The sequence below is a fragment of the Podarcis cretensis genome, assembly GCF_951804945.1.
Source record: "Podarcis cretensis genome assembly, chromosome: 5".
In the NCBI taxonomy this organism is placed as follows: domain Eukaryota; kingdom Metazoa; phylum Chordata; class Lepidosauria; order Squamata; family Lacertidae; genus Podarcis; species Podarcis cretensis.
Window position 1 is genome coordinate 77140937 of NC_137174.1, and position 24617 is coordinate 77165553.

Sequence of the window (24617 nt, forward strand, 5' to 3'; positions counted from 1 at the left end):
CTGCTCAAATTCATAGTATTTTTGCTGCTACTGTTGCAATGTCCCAGCCTCCCTCTAGAGGGAATATGGTAACTTAATTTCTTTCAAAATCAGACCCAAAAGTGAAATAACTTGTTGCCTTTATTTCCAATAATTTATGTCCAAATTGTAACAAATCTAACCAGCAAAGCCATCGTAACGAAGTTCTCTTTTATTTTCCTGCTTTGACAGCTACTTTGACAGCTGTCAAAGTTTCTGTGTCTCTTCACCAGTCTCTCATAGCGGATCGTTCCCGGTTCCCGGGGGGGTTGCATTTTAGTTCCCACAAATCAGTCTTCTCCTCCAGCACAATTATTGTAATTTCCCTTCGTGAAGTTAAAATTTTTTTTCAGGTAAACAAGTTCATCTCTCGATCTTAGTTGTCAAATCCTTGCGTTGAGCCATCTACAACAGGGGGAGTGGACTTCCTTTTTGCACTCCCCCCGCTCGCTCCAAATTCAAAGATCAAATTTCCCTTTTAAGTCCAATCAATTTACTCACGGGTTGTTCCTTTTAGTCCAAATCCGAAATTTTCAAAGAAGAAGTCGTTGCTCTCCGCCGAATGGCATGCGGCTTCGCTGGGCAGGGGAAGCATTGGACTCACAGCACCACACCCCCCCGTCACCCGCTCCGCAGCCTTTAAAAAGGCTCCTTCGCGGGTCGGGGGGCGCAAACGGTGCCCGCCGAGTCACCAAGTCCATGGGCATCTCCGCCCATGGTTTTTGAGGGTCCCCGCGTTGCCGGCACGGCAGGACCCGACCCCTACCCAGCCGACTCCCTCCGGAGTTCGGAGGGAGTCCGCCATTCGGCGATGGCGCCGACCCGGATCTTGGCTAAGATCAAGTGTAGTAGAGTTCCACCTTTGAACAAGGGCATTGGGCAAACATTTAGTGAGCATTGGGCAAACATTTAGTGAGTCAGTTTGGAGATTGTTGTCTGCAAGTTACTAAGGATCCCACAGCAAAATTATGTCTGAAGTGAAAGTAGAAATATAAGGAGCTGACTTATACTGAGTCAGACAATTGATCCATCTACAGGATTTTAGAAAGAGAAGAAGAAGACGAGGAGGAGGAGGAGGAGTTTGGATTTGATATTCCGTTTCATCACTACCCGAAGGAGTCTCAAAGTGGCTAACATTCTCTTTCCCCTTCCTCCCCCACAACAAATACTCTGTGAGGTGAGTGAGGCTGAGAGACTTCAGAGAAGTGTGACTAGCCCAAGGTCACCAAGCAGCTGTATGTGGAGGAGTGGGAACGTGAACCCGGTTCACCAGATTACAAGTCCACCGCTCTTAACCACTACACTACACTGGCTCATCCTCAGTCATATCTGGAGACACTGAATATTGGATCTCAGACCTTCTGCAATCAAAACTGATATTCTACTATTGTAGGAGTCATGGAAGGGAATAGGCTCATTGGAACAACCCAAGCAAGACAAAACAGGAGAAGAAAAGTGGAGGGGTAAAAGCTTTGCTGAAGAAGCACCCAACATGGACACCAGACCTTTCAGCCACACTTGTTTGGCTTCTACCACCACCAATAAGTGGGAGGGAGTTTTAAACCTGGGCAACTTTCTACTATCTGCCAAATTCCAAAGGATCATGCTAGTTCTGAAATGCCTTCAATTTTAAATACTCCTTTAAAATGGGTATGCTAGTAATTTTGAGAGTTCACTGAAAATGGGCTATGGAACACTAATCCCTGATTAGCTAGCATGTCCCTTGTTCTAAAAGGCTTCATTTGCACATAGTGAAACCTGATTAACTATATAGCATTGTGGTGTCAGCATAGCCATTGTATGATCCCTGATGGACTAGAATGTTTCAGGAGGAACAAAACAGGAAAAAATGCCTGTTGAGATAGCCATAAGAGTAGGGAGAATAGTGGGGAAACTGTTATGAGCACAGTGACAAAAAAGTAGGATTGAGGGACACTATTAACCAGGAGAACATTCAGTTTAGCACTGATTTTGTATTACCGGTATTTTTGACATGACTCATCTTTCTGTTTTTTCTCTGTGTGTTTCTTTTCTGGTGCAAGCATACACTGCAATTCACATGCAGCTGAACAGTGGCAGATTGGTGATATGAAAGTTAAACCTCACCTTCAACAGATAGGAAAACTGGAAGGCTATGAGTTTTCTTCATTATGAGTCTTTGGAGCTAGATTTCAGGTATTATGTGCATCGTTATTGTGTGTGACATTTTTAGTTTAAAAGTTATATCTATAGTGCATAAAATGATACACTCCTATTTTCTAGCCTCCATATACCCTTTAATTGCACTCCCTAATTCCATGGCTTTAGTTAAGCAATTAGTGTAAGTAGATGTAATTACATATTTGAGACATGTGATTATGTAATAATTAAGATGTGCAAAGAAATTCAATAATTAGGGAATGTAAATACACAGGGCCATATTGTGCAAATGATTTTAAAGAGAGTTTCAGGCTCACTCAAATATGAAGTTACGTTTGAAACTTTGTGGTGCTAGATATATGTAACACATATTCCCAGGGGATCTTGTGGGGCAATTTATATTTAACTGGCAATTGCGATTAATTCTGAAGTTCTCCATCCATTCTATCTGTGTCGGGCAGTAGGTTAAGTGGGCAGCAGGGATGACGCGTGAAACTGGATCTAAATAATCCTGAAACTAGATGGTTCTGTGACCACAATTGCTGTATGCCACCCTGATATTTTATGAGAGGGAGCTATATACCTTTATAAGCAAGCAGATAAGCAAATTTTGGTTTTCTTGATGGGCGGTCTTCTGCCTATGCCACATGGCAATCTGAGGGCAAGTCAGCTGTTCAGAAAGAAACAGAACTTCCACTAGGCTAGGGGAAAGCAGTGAACAACTATCAAGAGCCTGGCTGTGTGTCATGGCTTCAAACCAGGATCCTGGTGACACATATGATAGAGAAGGTTGGCAGTCCTCACTGGCAAACTGGACAGGGTTGGTACAATGCCTCCCTGCTCTTTTGTGCCTCTGCTACCTGTGCTTCTGCTCCATCAAAGGGAATATAAGATCTTTGGAAGCTGCCTTATACCAAAGTCTATCTGTCTATCTAGTGCTGGGATAGCCAATGTAAGGCCCTCCAGATGTGTTTGGACTTGGACTCCCATTAGCCCAGCCAGCAGGCTAGTGGGCAGGGATGATGAGAGCCATAGCTCAGCAACATCTGAAGGTTACTATGCTGGCTATACCTTCTAGTACATCGTTGTCTCCTCTGACTGAGAGTTTTCCCCTCAGAGTTTCTGGCAGATGCATTTCACATCACCTTCCTGGTCCTTTTAAACTGAATATGCCAGAATATGCCTGATCAGTCAGCCCCCATCTTTCCGGTAGCTTACCCCTGTGCTCAGAGTATCTATGGCTTTTTAATAGAGAGAGGTCAAAGGAAGGGGGCTTGGGATGGAGGATTCCTATGGATTCCTGGAAAATGTCCATCTGAAAGTTATTAAGTGCTAGGATGATTGACTGAATGACCTCTGTGTTGTGGGAAAGTCCAACTTTGGACGGAAATGAGGCAATCTTCAACTTGACTACATTCTTGAAGGAGGAGGAGAAAGTCCTACATGTGCTCCTAAAGAGGATATTTGCAAGACGAAAACTGAGAATATGGGTTACCCAAAAGCTGGCTTCAAGTTACTAAATGTTGTTGGTATGATAGATCAGTGGTTTGCGTAGAAGGAGAGACCCTAAATATTTATGGGAGGACAGATAAATATGTCTAACATCCCTACTCATGGCTAATGCTTAAGCAGGATGATCTGCCCTGCCACAGATTGCTTAGGCAGACTAGCATGCCTTGAAAAATAATAATAATTAGAAATGCAGTTCTTCTGTGGGCCCAAATTATCCACCAGCAAAGGAGGGAACTTGCTGTATCCCTGCATGATTAAATACTCAGATTTTCTCTCCTTTCAAGAACCAGCTCCAAGACTGATGGGCTGCCAGCATAACATCCTCTATGAGTCTTCCAGTTAGAGGCCCAATTTAAAATTTGTCGCAATGCTTCAGAGTGATACTACATTGGGGGCACTGGGGGCGATTTTAAGTGACAACATGTGGCTGTCCTGTGAGGGGTCCCAGGGCCACTGCCAGTCAGCCTTGTCAGAATGTTGGGGCTTTAGCAAATGTCACACTGAAAACAGGTACACGCTGTCTCTACACATATACAGACATTTGTGTGAGTGTACACTTGTTGATTCTTCAGGGTGTCAGAGAGTTTGTTTGGACCTTAGGTGAGAACCCGGAGGCTGAGAGGGAAAGGTGTGTCAGAAGGAAAATGAATGTGTGTGTGTTTGTGTGTAACTTTGTATTAATGTAACATTTTTATATGTAACTGTGTATTTTTGTAATATTTTGTTAAGTTGTCTGTCATTGCCTCAGCTTTTTGTATACCACTTAAGAGATATTTTAAATATATGAAGTGGTATAGAAATTAAATGATCATCATAATCATAATTATATCTTCTTGGAAAGAAATATAATTGAAGTGTCCTGGAACGAAAGAAGGATTTTGGCCACCTTGCCACGAAAGCTCTATTTTCTTTTGTTGTTTTCCATATAACAGCTGAAATTAGCTCTCTTGCTACAGATACTTTATATCTCAGTCGCTGGGCTGGCCTCAGATACTTTTAGAACGGCTCACCAGAACTCACTGGGAGAAAGGAGGGAAAGTACTTTTGTATGTTTTAAATTTGACACTGCCATCAAGATCTATTCAATTAAGGTGTCATGTCTCATCTCAAGTGGAAAAACAAAGGTAAAAAGCCAACTGGTTCAATAGCATTTAACAGCTGATAATAGTGTTTCTGCCTGATTTAGTCTAATTACACAGATTGCCATGCTCTGTGTTACAGGCAACCATGAATTATCTGTTCCCTAACCCAAGTATATATTTTTCTCAGATTTTTTTTGTGTGGTTAAGGTCCAAATGAAATTGCTGCACACAAAAAAGTTAACCTCCTTGAAAGTGAAGAACTAATTGTTGCTTTATTCCTTTGGATTCTACGCAGGCATCCCTCAGGTTTAAGGTATGCCTGCAACCCCCATAATACATTAAATAAAATCAAATTAAAGAATGAGAGGCAATAACAAAGTCCCCTCCTGAAATATTGCATTTGCTCTGATTATCATAAAATTAAAGGAGTCACCTGAAACCAGAAAACATATGGACGAAAGTAAATAACATTCTTCTTGCAAGGTCTGAATATTGCCAAAACATAATTCACATAAATTGATTATTGCATTGATAGATACAAGATAACATTTCATCCAATATTTGTTATTTTATTACACTCATATCAGCAGCAGCAATGCAGAACCATTAATGTGTACAAGAGTAGAAAAGGGAATGGCCCTGCCCTGGTGAATTTACAGTCCATCATTTGACCCTGGGGTGGGGGATGACAGAGGGAGGGGAGGAAAGGGGGGTAAACAAAAAGGCAATCTTCATCTGTAGCATTTGCTTAGGCCCAGGCACTTATCCACACATCTTCTTGATTTATGTAGGTTCTTTGACACCCAAATTAGTGGCCTGGTTTTCCTTATATCAGATAAAGGTAAAGGTAAAGGTACCCCTGCCCGTACGGGCCAGTCTTGACAGACTCTGGGGTTGTGCGCCCATCTCACTTAAGAGGCCGGGGGCCAGCGCTGTCCGGAGACACTTCCGGGTCACGTGGCCAGCGTGACATCGCTGCTCTGGCGAGCCAGAGCCGCACACGGAAACGCCGTTTACCTTCCCGCTGGTAAGCGGTCCCTATTTATCTACTTGCACCCGGAGGTGCTTTCGAACTGCTAGGTTGGCAGGCACTGGGACCGAGCAGCGGGAGCGCACCCCACCGCAGGGATTCGAACCGCCGACCTTTCGATCGGCAAGCCCTAGGCGCTGAGGCTTTAATCCACAGCGCCACCTGCGTCCCCTTTATATCAGATACCCCCCAAAAAAAGAAAGAGAAGGTGAAAATGAAAATGAAAACAGCAGCAGCAACACCTCTTCCATTAATGCTTTGGCACAAGCCCCTGGTTTCCTGTAACTCAGTCTATAATGAGTCAAATTAGACATATTATTTTTTAAAATTTGTATTCCACCCTTCATCTGAGGATCACAGGGCGGTTTGCAACATAAAAATACAAAGTGAGAACAGACTTATTGTCAGCTCCATATCTGTGCCCTTAAATGTGTCAGGAGGGTTACACAAACTGTCAGTCCCGACTGATGGGCAGATCCAGATCAAGAGCGCAATGTGTTAATTTGGCTATTGGTTAATTTTGTGGTCTTATTTGATGACTTTAATGTAATTAATACTTCCTTTAATTGTGTGTGAAGAGGGTTGTAACCCACCCTAGGGCTATTAGTAGAAGGATGGGTTGTAATTTCCGATAATGAATTGATAAATTAATTGCCCAGGTGTGAAGGGGTGTATGAGCTTTCACTGAAGCAAATCAGGATTTCCCCCTATGCAAATTGCCTGTGCAGAGTGCTTGAGGTGGCTGAGGACTGTAGCAGAGGCAAAGGGTTAAAACCATATTTCTCTGACCCATTCATGGAGGAGAAGGCTATCAACGGCCACTGGCCAAAATGGCTATGCTCTTCCACCACAACCGAAGGACATAGAATGATGTAATAGAAGTGGCATCACTCTGAAAACACTGAATACAGTCATTGTTCTGTGTTTAATGTGTTTTTGTATTTTTATACCTTGTTGGAGACTGTTCTGGGGTCACTTTGAGGTGATGAAGTAATTTAAATAAATAATATAAATTTATGTAGCCCGACAACATCTGGAAGGCACCCCCCCCACCCCCGCTGCTTACCTCAGAGTTATCTGACTGCTTCTTTGACTCATCCTGGCCTGAGAGTAATATGTGCAGATCACTACTCTCCCAAACCCACACAGTCCAAAAAGAAAGAGAGAGAAATCCATAACCAGATCTAAAACAAAAAAGCAAAGAAATCAATTCACTTCTTCCCAAAAGTGAATATTATGCACTGGTTAACCTTGGCAATGTATCTAATAGCACTATTCTTTTATTGTTGGTTCCTCTCTCACCCCATCATAATGTTCTGGGTTCTTTTCTTTTCCCCAAGCGAAAAGCCTGTTATTCCTATTTTAATTGTTGTTCTGCGCTTGCCTCTTACGACCACATTTGTTCATCATAAACACTCTAGGTGAATAATAACTCTAGTGCGCAGTCAAGGGAATTTCTGGGCCGCTCTGTGGATACAGATCTTTCTCTTCTGCTGCCTATTATGTTTCAGCACAGCACAGCAATAAATTCCTATCAATATTCCTAGTCAGGCTATCCTCCAGAGACTGCCTGTGTGAATTTGCTCCAGTTGATTGTATTCCCATATAGATTTAACATGTGAGCTAGGAAGATTTCAAAGTTTCACTTGCAGCAATATTTAAATAGTCCTTTGGGTAGAGCAGTATTGCTGATCTGTTTATTGCTTTGTAATGATCCTCTGCAGGGAAAAAAGAGTCCTTGGGGAAACATAGCTTCCTGCATACCCCCCCCCCATCTCACATTCTGAAGATTTCTACCTCCTTCTCTGGAGAATGGCAATCACTGGCATTCTAGCTACTACCTTTGCATTTATCACATATTTCTCTCTCTCTCTCTCTCTCTCTCTCTCTCTCTCACACACACACACACACACCCAAAAAATGTAGGCTAAGGTAAAGGTAAAGGGACCCCGACCATTAGGTCCAGTCACGGACGACTCTGGGGTTGTGGCGCTCATCTCGCTTTACTGGCCGAGGGAGCCGGGGTACAGCTTCCGGGTCATGTGGCCAGCATGACTAAGCCACTTCTGGCAAACCAGAGCAGTGCATGAAACGCCGTTTACCTTCCCACCAGAGCAGTACTTATTTATCTACTTGCACTTTGATGTGCTTTTGAACTGCTAGGTTGGCAGGAGCAGGGACCGAGCAACGGGAGCTCACCCCGTCGCAGGGATTCGAACCGCCAACCTTCCGATCGGCAAGTCCTAGGCTCTGTGGTTTAACCCACAGCGCCACCCGTGTCCCTGAAAATGCAGGCACACAAATACACCATAGATTATGATGGTGATAATGATGATGATGATGTTTGTGGTGATCATCATCATCATAATTTTATTATGCATATGCCGCCCATATGACCATGTTGCCCCAGCCACTCTGGGCTGCTCCCAACAAAATATTAAAAACACAGTAAAACAACAACCATTAAAAACTACCCTGAACAGGGCTGCCGTCAGTTGTCTTCTAAAAGTCAAATAATTGTTTATCTATTTGACATCTGACGGGAGGGCATTCTGCAGGGTAAACACCACTACCAAGAAGGCCATCTGCCTACCCTCTGCCTGTAGCTTCATGTCTCGTAGTGAGGGAATCACCAAAAGGACTGTCTAGTGTCTGGCAGGACGATGGAGTTGGAGATGCTCCTTCAGGTATTCAGGGCCAAGGCCCTGTACATCGATGTATTCAGATGTAGCCTCATGATATTTAAGTTGCACATCTGGGGTCAATTGCCTTGAGGACTGCACTCAAAATATTTGAAATGAATTAGGCAGGAGGGAAGGGCTGTAGCTCCCTGGTAGAGAACCTGCTTTGCAACCAGACCAGTCCTGGGTTCAATCCCAGTATGTCCAGCTAGAGCTGGAAGAGACTCCTGTCTGAAACCCTTGAGAGTTGCTGTCAGGCAGTGTTGACAATACTGAGCTAGATGGACCAGTGGACTGACTCAGTGCAAGGCAGCTTTCTATGTTCCTCGGAGCCTACATGAATACAGCCAGCTCCTCCTTCAGATCTTTGCCTAACACAGAAAGGCCAGGAATGCACCTGGTTGGCACACAACACCAGAGACAAAAGGCATAGTCTTCTCCCTCTGTGCACAGAGGGCCAATGCATCAACAGGGCAGGGTCCGTCCAAAACATTTTGATGTCTGACATGAAGAACAAGATGACACCTCCACCATTCCACAAGAGGGTAAATCCTATTTCAGTACAAGCTAGTCTTCTCCAAGGATGGTACGTGGGTGGCGCTGTGGTCTAAACCACTGAGCCTCTTGGGCTTGCCGATCAAAAGGTTGGCAGTTTGAATCCCTGTGACAGAGCGGGCTACTGTTGCTCTGTCCCAGCTCCTGCCAACCTAGCAGTTCAAAAGGACACCAGTGCAAGTAGATAAATAGGTACCACTGTGGCGGGAAGGTAAACAACATTTCCGTGTGCTCTGGCTTCCGGCATGGTGTTCCATTGCGCCAGAAGCAGTTTAGTCACGCTGGCCACATAACCTGGAAAGCTGTCTGTGGACAAACGCCGGCTCCTTCAGTCTGAAAGCAAGATGAGTGCCGCAACCCTATAGTCGCCTTTGACTGGACTTAGCCGTCCAGAGGTCCTTTACCTTTTATCTTTGTCTTCTCCACCACACCTGAAGAGAATGGGCTAGTTATGGAGAAGTAGGACAGGAAGCATAGCAAATTCAGAGGGGTAAAGCAAAAAAACAAAACAAAATAGCAGAAGGGTACAGCCAGGGAGTTCAAGAGGAATAGGTGCCCCTCAGCATTTACCACTTGAGGCACTTGCCAAATGGTAGCGCCATTCCTGGAAGGGGACCTAAGACAGCTTCCATTCATTTCAGTTGATCTTGAACAGCAGAAAGGTTCTCTTTAAAATCCCAAAGGGATTACTTCTCAGGACAAAATGCTTGCACCAATCATGCCTCGTACTAGATGCTTTTGAGGAAGTCATTTAAGAATACAGCTGGTCAATAGACTGTGTTCCAGAGGTTTGTAAATTAAAAATAGGTGTTTTCTCACCAGATATCCGATGGTACATATTTTTTTTTGGGGGGGGAGCAAGGGGAATCAGTAATTGGTTATATAAGATGTTGTTGAGTTTTTAAAACCTGAAGCATTATGCATCAAAGAAAGGTTATGTGCGACAACCAGCTCACAGTTTGACTTTATTATGTTATTTCATTTTCTCATTGCTTTCCACATAAAATCGCTCATGGTGACTTATGAGATAGTTCCAGAAAATACACAAAGCTTACAAACATTTTTAAAAAATCAAGAAAATATGACAAAAGATGGGGGGGGGGCAGTTCTTTCTAAAAAGTGCTCATCCAGAAATTTTGTATAAAGGACAAAGAATGCCCCACCTATATAAAAGGATTACCATTTTATTAAAAGCATATGGAACTTCTCTTTTTAAAGAACAAAATGAAAACAGGCCTACAAAATGTATGATGTAGCAGCCAGCATAACCTATCAGCCTTTTCCACCTGCTTACCTTGTTTTCTTTTCCTTGGACTGCCAAAGATAGAAAAACCGGACTCAGGAGGGTCAATGGGTTTCTGGTAGGTTCCCATACACCTGGTGTGCTGCATTCTGGGTCTAAACAAAACTAATGACATGGTCTTGATCTGAAATAATAATAAAAAATAATAAATAAGGCTTTTATTTTGCTAATCCTTCTGATTACCCAGTAATGGAATATGCAGGAGGGGAAGTATATCAGGTTCCTAGTAACTAATTAGAACAATTACAGAATCTTCTTGCTGTGGAGAAAACTATCAGAAACCCAGCAAATCACTTACTGGGTGCCAAAGTAAATCAGGCTTCTTCAAATGTATGATAAACTTCATATGAAATGACAAGCAATATGTCACTGTGTTCAAAATACAAGTTGTGTCCAGAAAGTTCAGTGATTGGTCACAGAAATCGGACACTGAGAAGTAATCGAACATACATACTTTACAGGCCTTCAAAGTAGGCCCCCTCTGATACGATGCACCATTGACAATGTTCGTAGAACTGTTGGAAACTTCTGGAAAAGTTCTCTTTCCGTACTGCTTTCAGTTCCCTCATCACAGCAGCTTGGACGTGTGAAATATTGGAAAATCTGTACCCTTTCAGTGCAGATTTAAGGTTTTTTTGGGGGAAAGAACTCTGGTGGGGCCTGATCAGGAGAAAATGGAGGGTGGGACAACTCAGTAACCTCAGTAACGATTTCATGTGGAATATACAATTCTTCCACCATCATTTGGATGGACTAACATCAATCCCGCATCAATACCTCACAAACTCTGTTGACATTTGCCACCGTTCTGTCCGTTGATGGTCTGCCAGACTGAGGGTCATCTTCAATGGTTTGCCACCATACACAGAAATACTTAAACCACTCATACACTGTTTTTCAAGTTACAGCTTCATCTCTGTACACAATTGTGAACATTTCATGGGTTTTCGATGTGTCACTGTGGGTTCACAACTGGTTCCTTTCCATGGGTCCAGCAAAAAAATAATAATGAAGCCAGCCAGCACTGTTTCACAACAATGCTATATTTTTAAAAATATGCACTCCTTCATGATGCCTTGATGCATAAAAGGCAGCTGTTTGCATTTTTCTTGGACAAATGACTGCACAAATCCCCATCTAGACTTGCCTCAACCTGTTTTCTTACATCATCATTATTGCCACTTTGGGTGCCAATTCTGTTATTTTATTCAACATAATCCTTCTAATCTTTCTCTCCCCCCTGCCCTATGCAGAGAAAGTTTTGCTACTTGCATTCTAACATGCAATACCTCTTATAGTTTGTCTTTATGGCAAAATAACTCAGGACCAGCTCCACTGACCAAGACTGAACCCTGGAGACTAGAATGATGGTATGCTGAACTTTGCGTTCCCACAAGCCTGCCAAGTGTTTTGCCCCCATGCAGCCCTGTAGCTTCTGCAATTTCTCTGGGGTGAACAGAGATAATTGTCAGCAGGGGTGGGGTGGGTGGAGAGATGCAGGGAACCACAAAAAACATGGAGAGGAAAATACTCACTTCTGTCACAGGGGAGAACCTCCTCCTGCTGTAATCTTCAGGGCTCATTCTTGGGCTTCTCTACGTTTATAGCAATTAGGAACAGAAAAATGTGCTTCACTAGTACATTGCTTATTTAGTTATGTGAGACCAAATATAGATTAAAAGGACACAGTCTTGTGTATGAGTGCATTTTTCTTCACCTTTTCAATGCACATTATCCCCCTTTGTCCTCCCCCGAGTCTCTTGCTTTTTTCTCTTTGCATCAATACTGGTAACACATAGAGCATGGGGGGACGGACCTTGAGCTTATTTTGGTCCATGAGCCTGTTTTGGTCAAGCCTTCAATCACCTGATGTCATAGGATGTCAGGTGCATGAAGGTAAAGCTGCGGCTACAAAGGAAAAATGGGGAGATCACTCCCAGTCGTTCCTTTGCAGCCATAGCCTGATATCCATTGGCAAAAGGTGATGGTTTGGCTTGCCCACTTTTACCCTTGACTACCCACCGACTGTTGAAATTTGGCCTGTCACAGCCAGAAGTGCTTTGACACAACCCTGACCTGGAGGTTTACAACGAAATTCAAAAATTAAGGCTGTCAGAGAGAGAGAGAGAGAGAGAGAGAGAGAGAGAGAAAGAGTTGGTTGAGCACATGGGTTTCAGTTGAAAGCACCAGTGCCATTTTTTTAGAAAAAGAGGTGTTGGAACTCACTATGAACACCTTCCTCGTTCTCTTTGAATGGCAATGGCGCCCACCTGAGAGGTGCTGAAACTGAGTTCCGGTGAGTTCCAGCTAAAAAAGAGAGAGAGAGAGATCTGAGAGCGTCTATACATGTCTACTTAGAAGCAAATCCCACAAGTTCAATGTGAATTATTCTAGGAAAGGGAATATAGGATTGCACTCTTAAAGTTTGATTCAATTATATAAACTAGTTCTTGCAGTCTTATCAAAAAGTATACACAATTTTTATTTAGAATTTTAATGACATCTACAGAGATGCTTACATGTAGACAAGCAAATTACTTGGATGTAAATATGCCAAGGATTGAGGTGAAATATAGAAAAGTTTCTGATTTAGAAGATTTGATATACAAGAGAGCTCATCAGTTTAAAATCAGCTTTCCTCCCTTCATTACTCTCCCTATAAGTTTTTATTTTTCCTGGTGCCAGGACTGAAATACTGCAAATTGTACTCTATGCGCTTAAATGGTAAGACATAAGAAACCCAGAGGCTTGATGTGTTCAGTTGTTTAGTTTTCTCACCTCCAAAACTGTTTTGCTGTTTCTGAATTGATAGACATTTTAATTATTCTGCAACTAGAAGTGTTAATTATGCTAAAGAACAAGGTGATAATTTGCAGGTACTAAAAAGTTCCCACACTGGTTTTCCCAAGGTAAACTTGAGCACCATTAACTCATTTATAAACACATATACACTTTACAGATGCTTCTGGAAGCAAAGTTATCAATCACAATGTGGATCTAAAATGGGCTGTGTTTATATGGCGGGGGCGGGAACCTCAAACACATTTGATACTTCAGTAGGCATGCCTTCAGAAGCAAATCCTTTCCACTGCACTGCCATCTTTTGTGAGGCAGTTATCTCTTTAAACACACACACACACACACACACACACGAGCCCCCAAACCATTTCTCCTGGATGGAATATCACAACCAGTAAATTCATGTGAAGAAATTTCCCAGAATTCTCTCCTGCTTTCTGAAGATGGAATAATCTATTACTAGATTAGAGGCTGTTTTGCAAAAGTACAGCCGTTCTTTGTGATTCTGAGGCAATAAACACCCTTTTGGGGGAAGGCGATGTTAGAATTCCTGCTCCATGATTGCAGTCATGGGATTGTTGTCTATCACATGATGGTATATGGTATATGTTTTGACTCCACAGAATGGAGACAGGATGTTTGTGTTACTGTGTTCCGTGAAGTGGGACTATTGTCCTTCGTTCATTCTCTTTGCTGTCTGATGCTAGAGAGAGAGGGAGCCATGTTGCAGTGCTCCATGTGTGTTTATATGTAAATAAAGCAGATTAGCCAAAATGCTGAGTTGCTGAGGTCTGTTATGCAACTGCGAAGACTCTGCGGATCCCTAAGTGTGCCGATGTCTGTTGGCATCGGTTGCTGTGATGTTCGGGCAGAAGAAAGCTTTTGAAGCTCCCGAACGATTGACCAGGAGGGAGAGAACATGCCAGTTGGGCTTGTGTCTCTACCAGGGTCCTACTCGAGTGTAGGACGAGCTCCTAACAGGCTACTCTGCAAGAATGAAGCAAGACATAGCACATAGCACAGCTAGCCCTGCTCATGAGCATAAAGCACAGGACTAGCCGGCATATAGCTGGCTTGCTGGCATCTGCCTGTCTTGGAAGACAATGGAATCTTTCATTTTGTTCAGTCTCTTCATTAAAACACACATATACATCCATCATACAGGAGAACCCTGATCTAGTTGAAATACCTACAACAGAGGTGTACTTTAACTTATTAGTTATTAAGCTACAGCTCTGCACAGCTCTTCTGGCAAGTGATGTTTGAGGCAGAAATGCAACAATCTCCATGGTCTTGGGCTTATTCAGCTGCTGCCCCACCCCCGGCCTCTGCTGCTGTTGCCAATCCTGTGTCAAACACACCTATGTGGGACATGTTAGGTACTCTTCCATGCCAAAGTTCAAAAGGCATATGTGTAGTTCCTGTTAAGTTGTGGGTGAACATATCAGACGACACAGCAATTCTTCAGTTTATTTTGTTTATTCATAGGCCAGAACAGAACTGACTGAAGGGTTCAGCCAACCTGCTTATATAGAGCTCCATGACAAAGCAACAGTAACAATTTTCTGTAACTATCCAATCACTGAACGTCACTTTCAATTCCTTATTTGCATATGCGGACCTGAGTGAAAACTATCTACAGTATCCCCCTGCTGGCCCAGGGTGAGAACTTCAGTACATAACAGTTTCCTTGGTTGGCACAAATAATATATTTAAGAGTACTGTTAGCATTTTGTGCTAGCTCTGGGAACTAACAGAAGGCTGCCCTAGGAGGCTTCTTCTTCTTCTTTTTTAGCTGAAGAGAGAGAGAGATAAAAAAAAAAATCAAATTAATCAACCTGAATGTGATTCCTGTAGATTCATATACCTTCCAACATTTCTCTGATGAAAATAGGAGAGTTCTATTCCATCACCATCATCATAATTTTCCTATTTATATCCCACCCATCTGACAGGGTTGCCCCAGCCACTCTGGGCACCTTCCAACATATATAAAAACACAACAAAACATTAAACATTTTAAAAGATTCCCTATACAAGGCTGTCTTCAGATAGCTCAGGGGTCAGAAAACTCTGATATTTCTCCAGTGAAAATAAGGAAAAGCAGGACATTCCGGGATAAAATCAGAAACTGGGACGGCTTCTGTAAATCCAGGACTGGCCCTGGAAAATAGAGACACTTGGAGGGTCTTGAGCAGCTTGAGGTGTCATTTTCACTTTTAGCTGATTCTTCCAAATATCTCCCCAGTAGAACTTGAAGCCCCACTCCCAAGGGCCTAGAGGGCAGGATTAGAACTGTTGAGTTGTAGCCACTGTTGGTTCCACTCAGTGAGTGAGACCCACTGAAATGAATAGACATTACTAGCTTGTGTCCTTTAATGGTATTGGGTCTAAACTGAGTCGAACTTAGTTGACTACAGCCCACCCGACAGAAATAGCAGGGGAGCAGGTTTTGAATGCAGATTAGGAGAAACCTTCTAAAGCTAAGACCTGTTGAACAGTGGAAGAGATTGGAGGTGGAAGACTCCTTTAAGCAGAGGCTGGGGAGCTATCTTTTAGGGATGCTGTAGTTACATCCTATATTGTAATCCTGCACTGAGCAAGAAGTTGGAGTTCATAGAATTGTAGCACTGGAGGGAACCCAAAGGGTCATCTAATTTTAGCCCTGAGATCTTGTGATGAAGGATGGTATGTGTTGTTGTTGTTTAGTCGTGCCCAACTCTTCGTGACCCCATGGACTAGAGCACACCAGGCACTCCTGTCTTCCACTGCCTCCCACAGTTTGGTCAAACTCATGCTGGTAGCTTTGAGAACACTGTCCAACCATCTCATCCTCTGTCGTCCCCTTCTCCTTGTGCCCTCCATCTTTCCCAACATCAGGGTCTTTTCTAGGGAGTCTTCTCTTCTCATGAGGTGGCCAAAGTATTGGACCCTCAGCTTCACTATCTGTCCTTCCAGTGAGCACTCAGGGCTGATTTCCTTAGGAATGGAGAGGTTTGGTCTTCTTGCAGTCCGTGGGACTCTCAAGAGTCTCCTCCAGCACCATAATTCAAAAGCATCAATTCTTCGGCGATCAGACTTCTTTATGGTCCAGCTCTCACTTCCATACATCACTACTGGGAAGGGCGGTATATACATACAGGTAAAGGTAAAGGACCCCTGACAGTTAAGTCCAGTCGCAGACAACTCTGGGGTTGCGGAACTCATCTCGCTTTACTGGCCGAGGGAGCCAACGTTTGTCCGCAGACAGTTTTTCCGGGTCATGTTGCCAGCATGACTAAGCCGCTTCTGGTGAAACCAGAGCAGCGCATGGAAATGCCGTTTACCTTCCCGCCGGAGCGGATACATAAAATTAATAATAAATAGTCTAAACCCCTGCAATGAAGGAATGAATGACTTCCAAGATTTCTTCTAACTCTGATTCTATAATGCCTTCTTATTCCAAGGCAACCTCGGAATGTTGTTAGCTCCTAGCAATCTTACTGGAATGCATGAATCAGCGGAGGAAAGTGTATTACATCATTACTTTATACATATAAAAGCATATCCATAAAACTTCCATCGTTTAAATAATCTAAATCCTATTAAACCTGCCAGTGGTTTATAGGTGGAACAGCCATCAACACGCATGCTGTTCCAGCAGAAGAACCCTGAAGCACAAGAGGAAGAATATAAGAAACTGACCAACAAGAATCACAATTAAGGTTAATATGCCCAGGAAAGTTACTGCACTTCACTGCATTGATTCCCCTTTTTCTTTTTAGTAATCGGTCTTACCACCCTGATCTGCTCAGTATTGACTGATTCCATCGAGCAGATTTAATACAGTTCTTACAGCTTTAAAAATTGTAGACAAAGAGGGGCAAATATCCTATTAAAGAGATGGGGATGTGGCACAATTCAGTTACAGGAAAGAAGGAGAAAATCAGGGTTTAAATTAAGTTGTCAGAATCAAAAGAAAAGGGATCATTGTGGAGTATTTCACAAACACATGAGTGATGATTTCTGATCAATAGCTTTTAACAGCAAGGGGCCAATCTGGAAATTGATTTGGAATTTCATAACGTAATAACATCTGAGGAGTAAAAAGAACTTGGATCCACACTCTAGTTTTGGAATTGGTAGGCTTGAGAATATAATTCATCAGTTACTCTCAAACATCTAGTGTGAAGGAAGCTGGCCGTTATGCCTTCCTTCAGTCTTGCCCCAGCAAATTTTGGAGACATCAGAGGCAAATCTTCAGACCAGTAATAAATTAATTAGACGCTGTCCACAAAAGAAGGGGTTGAAAAAGACAATAAATGTCTAGAGGAGTAGAAAAGAGTTTTTCAAGCAGCAGAAATCAAAAAAGGCAAAATGTACAAAAGGAGAAGAAGAAAAGCATAATACAAAGAAAACATGCAGTGCACCATGGAGGGAGGCAGAGCAATAGATTCTTTAAAATAATAACACAAAGGAGACCAGAGAAAGAATTCGGAACTTTAAAGGTTCAGAAGAAAAAGAATTAAAACAAAGAGAAAGCTACAGAAGTTTCAGCGGGTAGGAAAAGGAACTTGAAAAGGCACCAAGTCTGACTGTTTGCCAATTACAACAGTAAGCCCCCATCTTTAACTTGCGAAGACTTTGAAGACATAAAGCTCAACAACAGTAATCATCAGTCAACAAGTTACGGTTGCAGAATAACAAGGTATGATATAAATAAATGATGCCTCCGCAACATAGGTCAGAAAGGATGCATCTGAAAAGGATCAATAATTTTAAATGGAGACAATTAATTCGATTTGTGTACACAGGGTGTGATTTGATGGCATCTGTTCTTTGTGCTTTGCTGTTTCAAAGCAGTAGACAGAGCACACAGTATGCCACTGCTCACATTAGGCCTTGTGTCCCATGCTAGGCATGTTTACTCTGAAGTAGACACCCCCCCACACACACACAACGACCTGCAAAAAATCAGAGGGAAGTTATCCCCTTCCTGTCCTTCTTCTGATTATATCCCCCACCCACATTTACAAAAACAAAAATTGGAAAACACTCCCATGATTTATTTATTTATTTACTTGCTTTTGGAGTGAGTGAAATCTTCTTAAGACAATCTACAGCATTATTAAATCATTCCTAGAGAAACGCAAAGCTAAGATCCAAAAGACATTGCTATCTTCACGAGAAGAGAAAAAGAATAAAAGGGTAAATAGCTCATACACCACATTTTGCACAAGCCCAACAAGTATGCATTAGTGACACTGCCTCTGCTACTAACTCCCCCCACCTCCATAGGATTACTCTGTAAAGTGTAAATGTTGCATTTTATATTACTCGAGCAGCAAATAAGTTTATGTTTAATAAGAAAGTAAGCATAGTGTACATTTCTATTTCACACACTCCCAAAACAGAGAGTGGGACCAATCCCCAGCCACTGGCGGAGGAACAGGGGTGTGGGCGGCATGCCCCACCCCTGGGACACGCACCAGCCATGCCCCCACCTGCTCTCCACCCCACCCCCACTGGAGCTTGAAGCTCCGCCACTGTCCCCAGCCCTGCCCCAGCCTTCTTCAGACACTGTACATCTCTGCTCAGAAGTGAGTCCCACTGGGTTCAACAGGCCTAACACTCAAGTAATTGTACATAGGACAGCAGCATCAGTATTCTAACTGAAACAAGTGATTTACCACATCTGATTTCCCCTTCCCCAAAATTGCCAAATTGCCAAAACATATATTGTTTTCAAGTTAAAGCAATATATGAATTTTGCCCCCAAACGCTCAGCTTTACTTATAGATATGTTTGTGCGTGTGTTTTTTCATTCTGAAAAAATCATCCAGATAACAAGGGGCAGAATAAAAAAATAGTGGTTTTGCTACATGGTACTGGAAATGCTGCCACATGGAAGACATAGGGTGGAATCCAGTGTAGCCTTTAGTATCTAATTCCATCAGTACAAGGATTTCTCCTTGTGCAGCAGAAGGTTCTCCTTCCTTCTATCCCCCCCCCCTTTTTCTGCCTCCTAAAATCTGTTCTAGGGTTCCCAAAAAACCCTGGAGCAGATTGGGGGAGGGGCACATGATGCACACAGGGGAATGAGAGGAGGGAACTCCCATTGCACAAGAGGAAATCCTTGCACTGGTTAGATTTGGTAATTTAATACTAGCCATACAAATGTGCATGATTCAGTTACACAACGCATCTCTGTTGCAGTCCCATCAGTGTTGGAGCAACAACCCTATTGTGGGAAAGGCTTCGCCATGAAACCCACCAGTGCCAAAACCCTTCAGGCATCTGGAAAGGCTTTCAATGTTTTGAAGTTCCACCATTGTGAAGCTTTTATGATTGGACTTTGCAGGGCTGCTTCTGTCTATATTGTTTCTCCTTTTCAACTGATTGTTTTACCTATGTGAATTCTATATAAGCTTATATATATATCACATTAACCTGTTGGCTAGAGTTGCTAATATAGAGCTTATCTTCAGGTTTTATTTAGATGGAGACTTTATATTTTAACCCAAAACAGCAACTCACCAGCATCCCTTAATCTGCCAAATGAAGCAGTAGATGTTCTCATCATCTATGTAACTGCCTAATCCCTTTACAATCCTCTTAAGTTTCAATGATATTGCTTGTTCTGAGAGCCACAGCTTAATTATTTGCTGCACAGTGCCGCATTTCATTCGACACATTTTACATTAGATGCATCTTAGCTACATCAAATGGCTGTTGGTCCTTGTAATACACCTCGTGGTGTAAAGATGAATTCCTCATCACTAGTTACACTTCCATTCATAAAAGGTGTGGGGGGGTATTGTTTCCACCAATCAAGCAAACCCAGGGAATCTGTACAGTTTCAAAGGGGTGGGAGAGGGAAGTGCAGAACTTTTCTTCTTCTTTAATAGCCTCTCCATTAGGACCAAATGTGTGTTCCATTTGAGAAGCTTCAAGGGAACAGCTGGCGATCAGCCACACATCCAGGTCAGTGGTGGCACTGGACAGACAGGAGAAGCATCTCACAGTGTCTGCCACGTTTGTTTTTATTTTAAAAAATCTCCGTAAGTCTTCCTTAGCATGCTTCTCAAGCTGAAGGTACCACTGGCAGTCCTTAACATTGGAGTAGCCCATGGACATGCAGTGCCAAAGAATCTGGAAGCTGACACAATAAAGTCATGGCCTGCTTAACCCAGTGAAATGTTGGCTTTGTCCCTTCTCTGCCCTCCTTTCTCTACCCTCTATTTGCTCTGTTCCCACACTGCCAGCACACTGTTAAATGCAGGCCAGGCACTCTGTAGGTCATTGACTGTCCTCATAATTATCTCATCTTTGCATGGCTCTCCACATTCCAAACGATAACAACAGCCAAACTGTCTACTGAAAAGCATTTTCCCCCCACTGGTATCTATGATGGATAATAAACAAAACATTTTTTTTTTTTGTCACAAGGGGCAATGGGATAGATCAGATCTGTCCCTCTGACACTGGAAACAGAGACTGGATTCTGAAGAATGAGATCTGATGTCAGAATCTCTCTCCGCACCTTGGGCTTCTTGATCCCCCTGGCCTAACTAATGCCAGAGCTATGATGCTGGTAGGGCCATATAGGAGATGTGCCAGGAAGCTGTTGGTTCCTGACCTGTCTTGTTCCCTTACCATCAGTGGCGTAGCGTGGGTTGTCAGCACTCGGGGCAAGGCAAGTAATTTGCGCCCCCTAACCCGTGGATTTTAGCAGGGGCAGAGAGCTGCGAGTGCGAGCGCGCCCCCCCCAGATGTTGTGCCCGGTGCAGCCAGCCCCCCCTGCACCCCCCACGCTACGCCACTGCTCACCATACCCACAAAGTGTGGAGAAATTGAGTCACATTCAAGAGGCATCCCTGTCAAGAGTCCCTGTGCATAAATCACCCTCATCTTCTAAAACAGTTTTCTTCACCCGCCCCAAGCCTGGAAGTATATGGAGGAAACCAGAGTGTTTCTCCACTCTTATTTCTGCTCCACTGATACAGCCCAGTATGGTGTAAAACAAGTCAGTTCAACTACTTTCAGTTCTACCTGACACTGGAAAGCTGGAATATTATGGGACATTGTGTGTGGGCCACAGAAAGGTGGTGAATATTGTGGACAATATTAAATTCTGCAAAGCAGGCTTCTTTTTCCAGGGGGAATCAGAATGGAAAAATCCCAGAAAGAATGTTTCCGAGAAATTTTTGGCTCAGCCCCACTTTTAAGCAATGCAAGCCAGAAGGAAACATTCTGCTATACATATTGTGTGAATGGCAGTTATAGCATGAGCTTGTATAGGAAGAAAACTTGTTTTTCTCCTTGAAGGGAAGAATAAATGCTATCAAACAGATGACATGGACAGCACTGACAATAAATGCCACAACGTTTGCCATCTATCTGTTTTTCCTAGAAAAATTGTGCATATGGTTTTGATTTTCTGTCACCTTCTAAACTTTAGTCTCTGGAGATTTTTCTGCCTCTCAAGATTTAGCAGTTACTAACTGATCAATCTTTTGGACAGATTTATTTTTGAATTTCAGAACTAAGGAAGCTCAAATATTTGATGTAAGTCAAACTGGGCATCACTTTGTAAAACCCACTGGTCACTTCAAAAGTGAATTTAAGGCAATTTATGGCATGAACCATACCTCCTACTGTGCTCAAACCCATGTTGCTGGCTGAACTTAGGCTACTGAACTCACCGTTCCTATCAATTGAATTAATTTCTCTTTCTCTCTGCCATTATTATTATTATTCCTTTAATTCCTCTCCTTTTTCCAGATAGAAGACACTGCTTCTTTCTACATCTTTCCAATTCCCCCTGAATTGGCTTCAAAATGGACACCCTCAGAGTGAGGGCAGAATTAGGAACCAATGCTTCCAGTCTGATTGGATCTTCAGCAACAACAGGTTATTGCTGATGAATGGGAAACCTCACAACTAATGGCATTCCCCTTCACCAGAATGTCCCATCCACCTTTGTAGCTTGTGAGTGGGGTGCCAACTATGAATATCCTTCCACCCAGTCTTTCTGTGTCTACCACCAATGCTTGCCCCTAACCACTGAGTTCATCAAAAGGAGGAACTAGGTTTGGAGTGGGGTGAAGGACACCTTGCCCAGGACTCCCTCATACCTGTAACCAGTCCTTCAAATTGGTAGTATTTCTCCAGACTCTCATACAGGAATCTTTCCTAGGCCTGCATGTAGATGTCATGACTTGAGCCTGGGATGTTTTGTGTGCAACTACCACTGAGCTACAGTCCTTCCCTACCAGTTCCTCTGCAAAAGGTACCAGTGATCCAAACTGAACCATGGAAGGCATGAAGTATCATAAGGAGTTGTGGTTCCCACTTGTAAGTCTTTCCACCAGTCTCAGGAATGGATGAATGCTATCACACAGTAACTGATCAAAGGTATTTCAAGAGTTTGCTAATTATCAGCCTGTACAGGTGGCGCTGTGGGTTAAAGCCTCAGCGCCTAGGGCTTGCCGATCGAAAGGTCGGCGGTTCGAATCCCTGCGGCGGGGTGCGCTCCCGCTGCTCGGTCCCAGCGCCTGCCAACCTAGCAGTTCGAAAGCACCTCCGGGTGCAAGTAGATAAATAGGGACCGCTACCAGCGGGAAGGTAAACGGCGTTTCCGTGTGCGGCTCTGGCTCTGGCCAGAGCAGCGATGTCACGCTGGCCACGTGACCCGGAAGTGTCTCCGGACAACGCTGGCCCCTGGCCTCTTAAGTGAGATGGGCGCACAACCCCAGAGTCTGTCAAGACTGGCCCGTACGGGCAGGGGTACCTTTACCTTTACTTTTTTACTAGCATGTCACTACACAGGTGTGTGTGGGGAATGAACCCTTTGCTTGAGAGAATGCAAGAAGATCCGTTCAGTGGCCTAGCAATCTGTTGAAGGAGCACACTGTGAAAGAAAGAAAGAAAGAAAGAAAGAAAGAAAGAAAGAAAGAAAGAAAGAAAGAAAGAAATCCACCATATTAAATGGGGGTCCTTAACAGTGCAGAGTGATGGTTATACTGGCTGTTTTTAATTAAAAAATTGAGGAAAACAAATAATAAATGCTCCTGACAACCCAGTGCAGAAGTTTCAGAGTATATTTTAAAGTACGTTTACATACGTACACAGTCCAAGTCAATTGAAGTTCATGATAAGCAAACATTTGGTTTTCTACTGAAGCATAAGCCACTGAAATGAATCACCAAGGTAACTATCTATGACAGGTGAAAACCTGAACTGAGGTCTATTTAGATGTAAGCTGTTGTGACTCAGTTTAATAGCATAGATTTCTGAAGTGCTGAATTTGAATGTTGATCATAATCAGCTATTTGAGGTTGCTATTCTTCAGAAATCGCCAACACTGAAATATTTGTTAAGATAAAAGCATTGCCACATGACACCACAGTATGTAGACTGCCTATCTTCTGTGATACCTTAATGTATACCACTACATGTCATTATTGTATTTGCTCTGCAATATTATTTTTTATGTACTACAGCAGAAGTAGCAAATTTGATGCCCTTAAGATTTTGTTGGACTACTATTCCATCATGCTGGCTGAGTCTAATGGAAGCTGTAGCCCAACACCATCTGGGGAGTTCTATGCTGGCTAATGCTAGCTAAAGCTGGTCTTTTTGATCCAATGATGATTTCAGTGTCAACATTTGTTGCTTTTATTTCCTCTTTGCAGACAATCGATACAACGTTGATTGGAATAGGAGAGATGAATAAATCTGTCCATTTCAGTTTCTCTACTTTTCTCATTTTTTCAGTATGAAGTTCAATTTGCTGCATTTCTACATTAGTTTGTGATTGTTTTTCAATCATCAGAAAAAAATTGTCTACATTTTAGTGTCCATTTCTCTCAATATATATACTCGTGTGTGTGTGTGTGTGTGTGTGCACAAAAACACACACACATTTTGTTGTAATTGGCTATCCTTAATATGATGCATTTTAATGTTCTTTTCATTAAAATATGCATTTTTGCACACTTTCTTCTAACACATACAATTGTGTACACATCTTTTTGCTTGAAGAATTGTGTCGCAAAATTCAGAAAAGTGCACATTTTCAAAGATAGTTGCTTGTGGGCTTCCCACAGGCATGTGACAGGTCACTGTGAGAACAGGATGCTAGACTAGACGGGCCTTTGGCCTGATACAATAGGGATCCTTAAAGAAGGATAACTCTGTCATACTGTGCTCAAAGTGGCAATACTGAAGGATTTATTATTCTGTTAAAACATTTCCCTCTATCAATCAAATGCTCATCCTGGGTGATAGGGATGGGAAAGTAGGCTGTGGGTGAATTTTATCTGTGCAAGCCCACTACTACATGTGATCCCAAAAAGGCCTGTTGGGACTGCATGCTTTTCTTGTAAATGGGTTGGTTATTTGCAACCACATAATTTTAATAAAATAAAGATGTTCTTTCTTCAAAAAAAGAGAGAAGAAGAATAAGTTGTGGTTTAAGTTAATGAATAAATAATAATTGCCAGACATTTTCATTC

The 24617-nt window shown here is 42.7% G+C and overlaps 1 long non-coding RNA gene across 1 annotated transcript; it reads left to right on the plus strand.

Annotated features, from left to right (window-relative positions):
- Nucleotides 1-16586: 16586 nt before the first annotated feature.
- Nucleotides 16587-23956, plus strand: LOC307216190. The gene is made up of 3 exons (XR_013838989.1): nucleotides 16587-17806; nucleotides 21883-22526; nucleotides 22886-23956. It is a non-coding gene; the product is annotated as an uncharacterized lncRNA (long non-coding RNA).
- The last annotated feature ends 661 nt before the right edge of the window (nucleotides 23957-24617 follow it).